Raw genomic sequence first — 12469 nt, 5'->3', positions numbered from 1 at the left:
TTTTTTTCCTTCTTTTTTTCCTTTTTTCTCTCTTTCTTCTTTTTCTTTCTTCCATTTTCTCTTCTCCTCCCCCTTTTTCTTCCCCTTTTCCCCCCTTTTTTTCCCCCCCTTCCCTTCTTTTTTCCCCCTTGTTTTCTTTCTCTCTTCCCTTTCCCCCCCTTCCCCCTTCTTTCTTTTCCCCCCCATTTCCCCCCCCCCTTCCTTTCTTCCCCCCCCCCACCCCTTTTCCTTTCTCTTTCCCCCCTCTTTTATTTCCCCTTCTTTTCCTCTTTCCCCCTTCCCCCCCCCTCCTTCATATGATATTAATGTATCTAAGATGCTCAATATCAGGACCCACTTCTCCCAAATGGGGTTTATTTATTATACCAAGTGACTCGTTTAGAACAGGTATTTTAACATGTCAACATATTTATGAACACGAATAATTATTCCCCCTTTCTTTCCAGTACAGCGCAAGATATGTCACGTCTTTTCACAATGGTGGTGGTCACGGTATGTACCTCACGTGGTGTTTTGTAATTGATATTAATTTTGTCGTTATTTGTTTGTTTGTGACGTGGTGCTTTAGATATGTGGAATTTAATGTGTAAATGTGGGCCCTGTATGTCTTTGTATGTGTTATATGTGGAATTACAATCACATTTAGTTTAATCACTATGATACTCACACACTACACACTCTTTCTCACTTGGCCATTGGAGTATTATTTGTCTTTTTGACGGGTTGACCTCCATCTTAAACAAAAGAAAATTAATATATAATTATTTCACTTTGTACACTGGGTGTTACATGATATGACTCGACCATGAGTATATTTGTACCTGCGGTACGAGCCATATCTTTTAACATAACTCTATAGGTGCTAAGTCACTATTGTTTGCATATAGGACTGTGACTGTACATAATATGAAATTGTAATTTATTGTTGGTATTGTATATAATAATAATTTGTTATGTGTAATGGATTATTGGAGAAGGGGGTGAATAATACTAATTTTATAGGATGATATATATGGGTAATGAATCGTTGGAGAAGGGGGAGAATAATATGAAATAGGTCATTAGGTGTAATACACAGGATGATATATATAGGTCATTTGGTTTAATTATTTAATATTTTCTATACTCTTTATTATACTTACAGTTCATAATAACTGTTTTACATGTCCCAACAGCTGAGTTAAAGATTTCGGCAAACACTGCACTTTTGCACTTTCATTTTTTACTTATCGGTATCGACAATTATTGCACTTTTTTACTCTTAAACTATCACTTTTTTTACCTGTAGGTAGCACTCTATCGGAGTCTCCAATATATAGAGGGAGATCGTCATTAATGTGGTCTCCATGGTTTGGGAGTTAGTTCCCCGTATTATGCTTTAATCTATGATGTGTCATGTGACCAGGATGGTCACCTGACATGTCCTCGGCTCAGGCAGCGGGATACCACATGATGGTAGGATCTCGCGATGGTAGGATCTCGCGATGGTATAATGAATCCCGTGACCCTTAAATCTCGCGATAAGCAGTCACATGACACGACGGGTCATGTGACACGGCGCGAAATAAGGAAGCAGGGATGACGCATACCCGGAGGTGAGGCAATACTACGTTGACACATATGATAGGCTATTTAGGTGTATAAATAGGTGGCAGACCCACAGTAAACTACGCCCCGGAAGAAGCATCTAATTGCGAAACGTTGGGTGACGGAGGTCCTGGTGTGTCCTTAGAAGGTGAAACTAACAACCTCTTGCTATGTGTATAAATGTATATGGCTGTTACCTTACTAAATATAGCCACTAGCTGGGACACTTTTGCTATTATAAAGTAGGCTCTCTATAGCCATCTGTATATATAGGTATTTCCTTGGTGATTAACCTCTTGTTCTATGGACCTCCGGTTGTGCATCTGTAGGACCATCTTGGTATTTTGTACCCCCCCTTTTTTTAAAATGTTTTTAAATGTATGTCCTTTTTTCTAAAACAATAAAGTTTGAAATTTGTGTCCCTGAATACCCTGGTTTTTTCTTTGATGTTCTAATTTTGCATGGTATGGGAACATATAAATAAATGTTGGCACTTTGTATGCATTCCTTGAAATGTGACAAGGCTCCAAGTTGAGAGAGCGAAATGCGCATTTGAGGCCTAAATTAGGGATTTGCATAGCGGGCGGACCCGGATGCAAGCATTAGGCCCTATTCACACAGCAGAATTTCCTCAAGTGGAATTCCACTTAAGGAATTCCTCCTCAAATGAAAGCTTAATACACTTCTGTGGGAGTCCACACTCCCATTCACACTTCTGCAGAATGGAATTTGGGTTCCGCACCAATTCAGCACAAAATTTTCCTAAGCGGAAGCGAATTTGGGGCGGATGAGCGGAAATTCTGTCATGTGAATAGGGCCTTACAATTGCCTCCGCTACCAAAAATATTCTACGCCAGTGATTCCCAAACAGGGTGCCTCCAGCTGTTGCTAAACTCCCAGCATGCCTGGACAGTCAGTGGCTGTCCGGCAATGCTGGGAGTTGTTTTGCAACAGCTGGAGGCTCCATTTTGGAAACACTTCCGTACAAAACTATTTACCTTAGTGAAAAAAAAATTTTTTTTCTTCATTTTCCCATCCAACTTTAAGGGGGTACTCCACTGCTCAGCGTTTGGAACAAAGTGTTCGGAATGCTGGAGCCGGCAGCAGAAGCTCATGATGTCATAGCCCCACCCCCTCAATGCAAGTCTGTGGGAGGGAGTTTGACGGCTATGAGCAGCGGAGTACCCCTTTAATGAAAATTCATCAAACACCTGTGGGGTGTTAAAGCTCACTATACCCCTTGTTACCTTCCATGAGGGGTGTAGTTTACAAAATGGGGTCACACAGGGGTATTTATTTTTTAGCATTTATGTCAGAACTGCTGTAAAATCAGCCACCCCTGTGCAAATCACCAATTTAGGCCTCAAATGTACATAGTGCGCTCTCACTCCTGAGCCATGTTGTGCGCCCACATATGGGGTATTTCCGTACTCAGAAGAAATTGCATTACAAATTTTGGGGGTATTTTTTCCTTTTACCTCTTGTGAAAATGAAAAGTATGGGCAACACCAGCATGTTAGTGTAAAATAATTTTTTTACACTAACATGCTGGTGTAGACCCCAACTTGTCCTTTTCATACAGGGTAAAAGGAGAAAAAGCCCCCCAAAATTTGTAACGCAATTGCTCCTGAGTACGGAAATACCCCAAATGTGGCCCTAAGCTGTTTCCTTGAAATGTGACAAGGCTCCAAGTTGAGAGAGCGAAATGCGCATTTGAGGCCTAAATTAGGGATTTGCATAGCGGGCGGACCCGGATGCAAGCATTAGGCCCTATTCACACAGCAGAATTTCCTCAAGTGGAATTCCACTTAAGGAATTCCTCCTCAAATGAAAGCTTAATACACTTCTGTGGGAGTCCACACTCCCATTCACACTTCTGCAGAATGGAATTTGGGTTCCGCACCAATTCAGCACAAAATTTTCCTAAGCGGAAGCGAAATTGGGGCGGATGAGCGGAAATTCTGTCATGTGAATAGGGCCTTACAATTGCCTCCGCTACCAAAAATATTCTACGCCAGTGATTCCCAAACAGGGTGCCTCCAGCTGTTGCTAAACTCCCAGCATGCCTGGACAGTCAGTGGCTGTCCGGCAATGCTGGGAGTTGTTTTGCAACAGCTGGAGGCTCCATTTTGGAAACACTTCCGTACAAAATGTTTTTACATTTTTATTGGGGGGGGGGGGGGGAAGGGGGGGAGACAGTGTAAGCGTGTGTATAAGTGTTTTACCCTTCATTTTGTGTCAGTGTAGTGTTTTTAGGGTACATTCACATGGGCGGGGTTTACGGTGAGTTTCCCGCTAGGAGTTTGAGCTGCGGTGGAAAATTTGCCGCAGCTCAAACTTGAAGCAGGGAACTTACTGTAAACCCGCTCCTGTGATTGTACCCTGTACATTCACATGGGGGAAAACCTCCAGCTGTTGCAAAACTACAACTCCCAGCATGCACTGACAGACCGTGCATGCTGGAAGTTGTACTTTTGCAACAGCTGGAGGCACACTGGTTGGAAAACCTTGAGTTAGGTTCTGTTACCTAACTCAGTATTTTCCAACCAGTGCACCTCCAGCTGTTGCAAAACTACAACTCCCAGCATGTACTGATCCCCGAAGGGCATGCTCGGAGATGTAGTTATATCAAAAAAGGGAAATAGCCCATAGGAAGTGCTCTAAAACGTAAATTTTACTAGTTTTTTGGCTAAAATACACCAGTTCTTTGACCATATAACATATTCAGACATGATCTGATGCCACTTTTACCAATGATGTAAATGGCCCAACGTGTTTCCGCTGCATAAAGCTGCTTCCTCAGGGGAACAATAGTAGTGGTACAATCAATTATCTCCTTGACACATAGTCTGATAAGTCAAACATCAGAGTAATCAAAGATACAGCATATAGGGTCTGAATATACTGTTTCAGTAAGTATGCATAGTGCTTCAATCACTCATAGACAGACACTAAAAATGTGATTTTTAAATCAGGTCCATCACAGCAAGGTATAAATAATGTAGAAACAGTACATGATATGTGACAAATACCGGACTGGCTAGTTTCCTGAGGATAACCTGTAAAAAAAAAAAGTAAAAAAAGATGCTATCAGAATACCAAGTAGTTTCAAAGGCAATGTGTTGGCAAATGATGATTTCACTACCTCCAGTCCCTTCAGGATGCCTAGAAAGTAAAGAAAAAAATTTCCCCATTAGGGGTATTGTCCAGAAGCAAGGTACCTGGAAGAGAAACTACCGCCGGAACCTGGCTATTCACATGTAGATGTCAGGTATGTCATAAATATGAATGGGCCCGAGCGCTACCTACAGTGGTAGGGAGCCACCATCCGGACTATCCTGCGTTGACACCTTTCATCAATTTTTCTCTTCCGTCCACGTCCAGGGAGATTAGCTACATTGCCATGGGTTGCAAACGTCTTGATAATGTTGTGCACTATGGACAAAAGCAAATCTAGATCTCTGGAGATGGACTTGTAACCTTCAGGCTGTTGATATTTTTCCACAGTTTTGGTTCTCAAGTCCTCAGACAGTTCTCTTCTCCTCTTTCTGTTGTCCATGCTTAGGGTGGCACACACAGATACACAATGCAAAGACTAAGTGAACTTCTCTCCTTTTTATCTGCTTTCAGGTGTGATTTTCATATTGTCCACACCTGTTACTTGCCCCAGGTGAGTTTAAAGGAGCATCACATGCTTGAAATAATCTTATTTATCAACAATTTTGAAAGGGCGCCAATAATTTTTTCCAGCCCATTTTTGGAGTTTGCTGTGACATTATGTCCAATTTGCTTTTTTCCTCCCTTTTTTGGTTTAGTTCCAATACACACAAAGGTAATAAACATGTGTTTAGCAAAACACGTGTTACTGCAATCCTTTTATGTGAGAAATACTTCATTTTCTAGAAAAACTTCAGGGGTGCCAACATTTATGGCCATGACTGTATAAATACAAACAGGGCAGGATATAGCATACTAACATAAAATGGGTCAGGAAATTAAGGGTACTTACTGTTCACACTGAACTTAGAACAAAGAACACACTAGACACCCCACTCCAAGCATGGAGGGACATAAAAAACCAAAGCCAAATAAACTCCTAACCAGTGGGCACTCTCCACCGATCAGGATACTGGCCTAGGAGGAAACAGAAATACCAAATACAAGCAAACACGGGTGCAGGCACAAGACTCACTCACTCCTAGATAGACAGATTAGCACAAGGCTCAGAGCAAATTCTATCCTAGGAGAAGCAGGAATGAACAAGGTAAAAACAGAACTGACATAACGCACAGTGTGAACATGGACTATGATATATCAAGGTAAATGCAGAAGGAACATACACAAATACTAAAACAGAGCAAGTTAAATCCTTATATCAAACAGGACAGATAACCATAGTTAAAACTCAGGATATATGCTAAAACAGACAAAAGATGCATAGTAAACAAGACATAGTCAGAATACAGGTCTAATTAACAACCCAGTTCCATCATATTTGAAGATGTATTTTGGTCTCTTTTAGCAGGAACAGAATTTTTTTTGTAATATTTTTATTTGACAAAAAAAAACCTTAGTGTCGTCTTCTACGGCAGCACAGAACAATATGGCTTAGTTGGAGCAGAAGAGACAATGATCGGCAATAAACTTCATTGACAATTCAACGATTATAAAAGGACCAACTGAGGAGGCACATACTCATTTTTTTTCTTTATACTTAGATTGAAAACACAGGGGAGGGGTCATTTAACATTGGTCCCTGTCTATAGTAACTTTTCTCTGATTGCCCTGAGATTAAAGGGGTACTCCGGCACTATGACATCTTATCCCCTATCCAAAGGAGCTAATAAGTTTAGGCTTGTGAATTCTAGATTGCAGTATCGATTCCGATAGCCCCTGTGCATCTGTACGTCTGTAAATATATGCAATATCTTTCTATTCTGATAGCCTTTACTCTGAGAAAATGCCTTAAGGATGACTAGATGCTTAAATGGAAAAGAAGTGTTGGCTCATGGCCGGCCAGAGGAAGGTTTTAAACACTAATTGATTTTCATGGCGTTAAAGGGGTTATCCAGGAAAAAACTTTTTTTTATATATGTATCAACTGGCTCCGGAAAGTTAAGCAGATTTATAAATTATTTCTATTAAAAAAACTTCATCCTTTCAGTACTTATGAGCTTCTGAAGTTGAGTTGTTCTTTTCTGTCTAAGTGCTCTCTGATGACACGTGTCTCGGGAACCGCCCAGTTTAGAAACAAATCCCCATAGCAAACCTCTTCTACTCTGTGCAGTTCCCGAGACGAGCAGAGATGTCAGCAGAGAGCACTGTTGCCAGACAGAAAACAGAACTCAACTTCAGCAGCTGATAATTATTGAAAGGATTAAAAAAATTTAATAGAAGTAATTTACAAATTTTTTAACTTTCTGGAGCCAGTTGATATAAAGAAAAAAGTTTTTTTTCCTGGAATACCCCTTTAAGTAAAGAATTGGAGCATCCTTCATTCTCCATTACTATGCCACCACAGAATACTATACAATATTTATAAGGGTAATTGCCTTTTCTAGGAAGAATGCATTTTCTATAAGGATTTCCATGAAATATGTGCAGTACTGATAACATCCTACACTGTAGAAGGAATCACTTACTAATATTGCCTTTATGTATAGAGATCTGCCACCAGAGTAGTCTTTCAGGGACTTATTCCCCGCTCTCCGAAATAAGAACACATGAACATGTAACCAAGCTTACTGTGCACGTGTATGATGTGTCAGGAGGAATCGGCTGAATGTTTATTTAGTTAACAACTACAGTGGTCCCTCAACATACGATGGTAATCCATTCCAAACGTACCATCGTTTGTTGAAACCATCGCATGTTGAGGGATCCGTGTAATGTAAAGTATAGGACAGTGGTCTACAACCTGCGGACCTCCAGATGTTGCAAAACTACAACACCCAGCATGCCCGGACAGCCGTTGGCTGTCCGGGCATGCTGGGTGTTGTAGTTTTGCAACATCTGGAGGTCCGCAGGTTGTAGACCACTGTTAGAGGAAGTTGTACTCACCTGTCCCCGCCGCTCCGGACCGTCACCGCTTGTCACTGCTGCCCGGGATGTTGCCCTCCATCGCTGTCGCCGCTTCCCCGTGGTGACCCCGACGCTCCGGCAAGGCCTCTGCTTCCCCGGCATCCGCGTTCTCCGTCGCCGCCATCACGTCGCTACGCACGCTGCTCCTATTGGATGATGGGACGGCGGGCGCAGCGACGTGCAACGACGATGGAGAGTGCCGACGGTGCAGAGGATCCCGAAGAGGACGCGCCGGAGCCCCGAGGACAGGTAAGTGATCGTCAGCGGACCACACGGGGCACCGTAAACGGCTATCCGGCGGCAGCTGAAGCAGTCAGCGCTGCCGGATAGCCGTTTATGCGATGGCCCCGACATACAAAAGCCTCTGAGAGGCCATCGCATGTTGAAATTATCGTATGTCGGGGCCATCGTAGGTCGGGGGGTCACTGTATATGTTGGCCATACACACACACATAAGATTATGATCAGCCACAATGCACCTGAACAGTTGTCCATCTAAATGTTTCTATAAATGATCTGACCATCAAAATAAAGATCAAGGAGGAGACAGTTTTTAAAAATAGAGTGCAAAGCGGTAATGCTAAGATGAATATTCCATACATCAGAAAAACAACAATCTGACAAGTCACATTTTGGAAGACTATAGTATTACATTAGCCATAGTAAATGGTTGTTCACACATATTTTAAAATAATGGTATGCTGTAGTGATCACAATTAGCCATTTCAGTCAACTTTTATATGTACAGTCATGGCAATAAATGTGGGCATCCCTGAAATTTTTCTAGAAAATGAAGTATTTCTCACAGAAAAGGATTGCAGTAACACATGTTTTGTTATACATGTTTATTCCCTTTGTGTGTATCGGAACTAAACCAAAAAAGGGAGGAAAAAAAGCAAAACTGGACATAATATCACACCAAACTCCAAAAATGGGCTGGACAAAATTTATTGGCACCCTTTCAAAATTGTGGAAAAATAAGATTGTTTCAAGCATGTGATGCTGCTTTAAACTCACTTGGGGAAAGTAACAGGTGTGGGCAATATAAAAATCACACCTGAAAGCAGATAAAAAGGAGAGATGTTCACTTAGTCTTTGCATTGTGCGTCTATGTGTTCCACAATCAGCATGGACAACAGAAAGAGGAGAACTGTCTGAGGACTTGAGAACCAAAATTGGGGAAAAATATCAACAATCTCAGGGTTACAAGTCCATCTCCAGAGATCTAGATTTGCCTTTGTCCACAATGCTCAACATTATCAAGAAGTTTGCAACCCATGGCACTGTAGCTAATCTCCCTGGGCGTGGACAGAAGAGAAAAATTGAGGAAAGGTGTCAACGCAGGATAGTCCGGATAACAGCCCCAAACAAGTTCCAAAGATATTCAAGCTGCCCTGCAGGCTCAAGGAGCATCAGTGTCAGCACAAACTATCCGTCGATATTTAAAGGAAATGAAACGCTATGGCAGGATACCCTGGAGGACCCCACTGCTGACACAGAGACATAAAAAAACAAGCATAGTCCATAATACAAAAAGAAGAAGTGAGGAGGCAATCATGGTTTCAAGATGCAACAGGTTTCTTTATTTTCGGTGCAAACTGGAGCAGCATAGCATCAGCAGGACGCCATTGTAGGTACACAGGTGCAGTGACAATTGTTTCACGCCCCTTCTGGCCGTTTCATCAGACTGCCTTCACTCCACCGTCACACAGGTAAATACTCCCTTCGTGATGACATGTGGTGTGTAGGGCGTAACTAAGAGTGAAATTAAAATCACATTAAAAGCAACACACACAAAAGGTACAAAAAACACATATTTGAAAGAAGCAATAATTAACTTCATTACAAAAAGATGCTCAAATCCAAACTATCATTTAAACCCAAGTTTCCCTGGGCATTTGTTTCTAGGATATTTCTTGCTTCACGTTGTAAAAGTATTTTTTGTCTGTCTATCCCCTCCCTGGCAAGAACTTTTTCCAGACAGAGGACGGATGGCAAATTGTTCCATTTCAGAGATACTATGTGCTGTGGCACAAATTACGTAGTTTATGCCATTATATGTAGCTGCAAACGTTTCTACATTGGTTGCACCATATGTCCAGTCAATATACGCTTTAGAGAACATATTTATTCCGTAAAATCTGGAAAAGGTTGTCCACGACTCATTTCACACGTCAGGAATGAACACCTTGGCGATGTCAATTGTCTGTCTTTCCTCTGTCTGGAAAAAGTTCTTGCCAGGGAGGGGATAGACAGACAGAAAATACTCTTACAACGTGAAGCTAGAACTATCCTAGAGAAAAATGTACAGGAAAACTTGGGATTAAATGATCGTTTGGATTTGAGCATCTTTTTGTAATGAAGTTAATTATTGCTTCTTTCAAATATGTGTTTTTTGTACCTTTTGTGTGTGCTGCTTTTAATGTGATTTTAACTTCACTCGTAGTTACGCCCTACACACCACACGTCATCACGAAGGGAGTATTTACCTGTGTGACGGTGGAGTGAAGGCAGTCTGATGAAATGCCCAGAAAAAGCGTGAAACAATTGTCACTGCACCTGTGTAGCTGCAATGGCGTCCCGCTGATGTTATGCTGCTCCAGTTTGCACCGAAAATAAAGAAACCTGCTGCATCTTGAAACCGTGAGTGCCTCTTCACTTCTTTTTGTATTTAGGACTATGCATGTTTTGCTCTGGAGGATTGAGCACCCCGATTTGTTACAGCCAGGAACTTGCTTCTTTGTAGCGCTGTGTTGTATGGCGGACAGCCAGAGCCTGCTAGAGACTGTTTGATATTAGAGACGTCAATGCAGATCTTTGCCTCCTTACCCACATAAAAAAGCAAGACTACCTTTTGCCAAAATGAACTTGAGTAAGTCAAAATCCTTCTGGGAAAACATCTTGTGGACAGATGAGACCAAGATAGAGCATTTGGTAAAGCACATCATTCTACTGTTTGCCAAAAATAGAATGAGGCCTACAAAGAAAAGAATACAGTACCTACAGTGAAATATGGTGGAGGTTCAATTATGTTTTGGGGTTGTTTTGCTGCCTCTGGCACTGGGTGCCTTGAATGTGTGCAAGGCATCATGAAATCTGAGCATTACCAATGGATTTTGGGTCGCACTGTACAGCCCAATGTCAGAAAGCTGGGTTTGCATCTGAGATCTTGGGTCTTCCAGCAGGACAATGACCCCAAGCATACATCAAAAAGCTCCCAGAAATGGATGGCAACAAAGCGCTGGAGAGTTCTGAAGTGGCCAGCAATGAGTCCAGATCTAAATCCCATTGAACACCTGTGGAGAGATATGAAAATTGCTGTTGGGAAAAGGCACCTTCCAATAAGAGAGACCTGGAGCAGTTTGCAAAGGAAGAGTGGTCCAACATTCCGGCTGAGAGGTGTAAGAAGCTTATTGATGGTTATAGGAAGCGACTGATTTCAGTTATTTTTTCAAAAGAGTGTGCAACCAAAAGTTAGGGGTGCCGATAATTTTGTCCAGCCCATTTTTGGAGTTTGGTGTGACATTATGTCCAATTTATTTTTTTTCCTCCCTTTTTTTGTTTAGTTCCAATACACACAAAGGGAATACACATGTGTATAGCAAAACATGTGTTACTGCAATCCTTTTCTGTGAGAAATACTTCATTTTCTTGAACAATTTCAGGGGTGCCAACATTTACGGCCATGAATGTACTGTACATAATTATTCAAGTGCCAGCCATGCAATAGTAGACACACAACACTCCGGTGTAATAGATACTAGGAGAATATTCTGGGAGTCTGTGTGATTAGGTCATCATGATTCATCCCTTCAATCTGTTACTGACGAACCATATACTCCCATGAAAGAAATGTGATTTTGCCACAAAATAATAGACATAATAATGTTGTATAGTATGTGCTATTCATTTATGGGCTTTTAAAATGTTATATTGTGAATTGCAGAAAGCTTAACATTGTGCACTCTACAAAGTCCTCCCCAGTTATCTTGGTTTTGTCATTTCTATTGATTAAATGAATAGTAAATTTGATAGAGGAGCCCTGACTTAGTCCTCCTGACACAGTCCTCCTGACACAGTCCCCTCACACAGTCCTCCTGACACAGTCCCCTTACACAGTCCCCTCACACAGTCCTCCGAACACTATCTGTTGTTGAAGAGTGACACTATTCTTCTTTGAGTGTTTCCAGGAAAGTATCTTTCTCTTCCCTGTAGTGAGTGAACTAGTTCCCGGCATCTCATTATTGAGGCTTTGTGTAAGGCTGCCCCTCCTTTGCTGCATTACAAGAAAAGAAAAACTGTTTGTTCGTCAGCAGAATACTGCAAGAACTAGGAATTTTCTCACAAAGAGCCACGTACAGCTTTGTAGGCAGATCGCACTGTAAAGAAAATATGCCATGACTGAACAGATGTATTTCCAGTACTGTATATTGGCCACCAATATAGGGGTGGTAATACACGACTCTGTATCTCACATGTCTTTAAGGACTTCTTACACATGGTCCATCCTTGCTTACAGGACACCTGTTGCCAGTCTGAGGAAGAGACAACTATTTGATACTTGGTAGAGAACTGCATCGGGATTGGGATCCTGCGGGATCCAGTAAAAAACTTGCGAGCGGTAATAAGGTTTTGCGGGTGGTCCCGCAGTATGCCTGCGGGTCCCACAAAACCCATACACTTCCGCACTGCAGAGCAAACCCAGCCTCTATCAGTTATATGTCCCACCCAGGCTCCCAAGTCCCAGCTCATGCGGCGTCATGTTGTGTGTGTATGCACTTCACATACACAGCCATCCACC

General features: G+C 41.9%; 1 protein-coding gene across 1 annotated transcript in view; it reads right to left on the bottom strand.

Annotated features, from left to right (window-relative positions):
* Positions 1-12469, bottom strand: part of LOC130273762 (uncharacterized) — a 29558-nt gene that overhangs the window by 12447 nt on the left and 4642 nt on the right. The window contains exon 2 of the mRNA XM_056521058.1: positions 668-734. The gene's annotated coding sequence lies outside the window, so the exon portion shown is untranslated. The remainder of the gene's footprint in view (positions 1-667; positions 735-12469) is intronic.

The sequence above is a fragment of the Hyla sarda genome, chromosome 5, assembly GCF_029499605.1.
Source record: "Hyla sarda isolate aHylSar1 chromosome 5, aHylSar1.hap1, whole genome shotgun sequence".
Classification (NCBI taxonomy): Eukaryota; Metazoa; Chordata; class Amphibia; order Anura; family Hylidae; genus Hyla; species Hyla sarda.
Note: the sequence above shows the minus strand (reverse complement) of the source record. Positions and strands in the feature narration are given on the sequence as shown.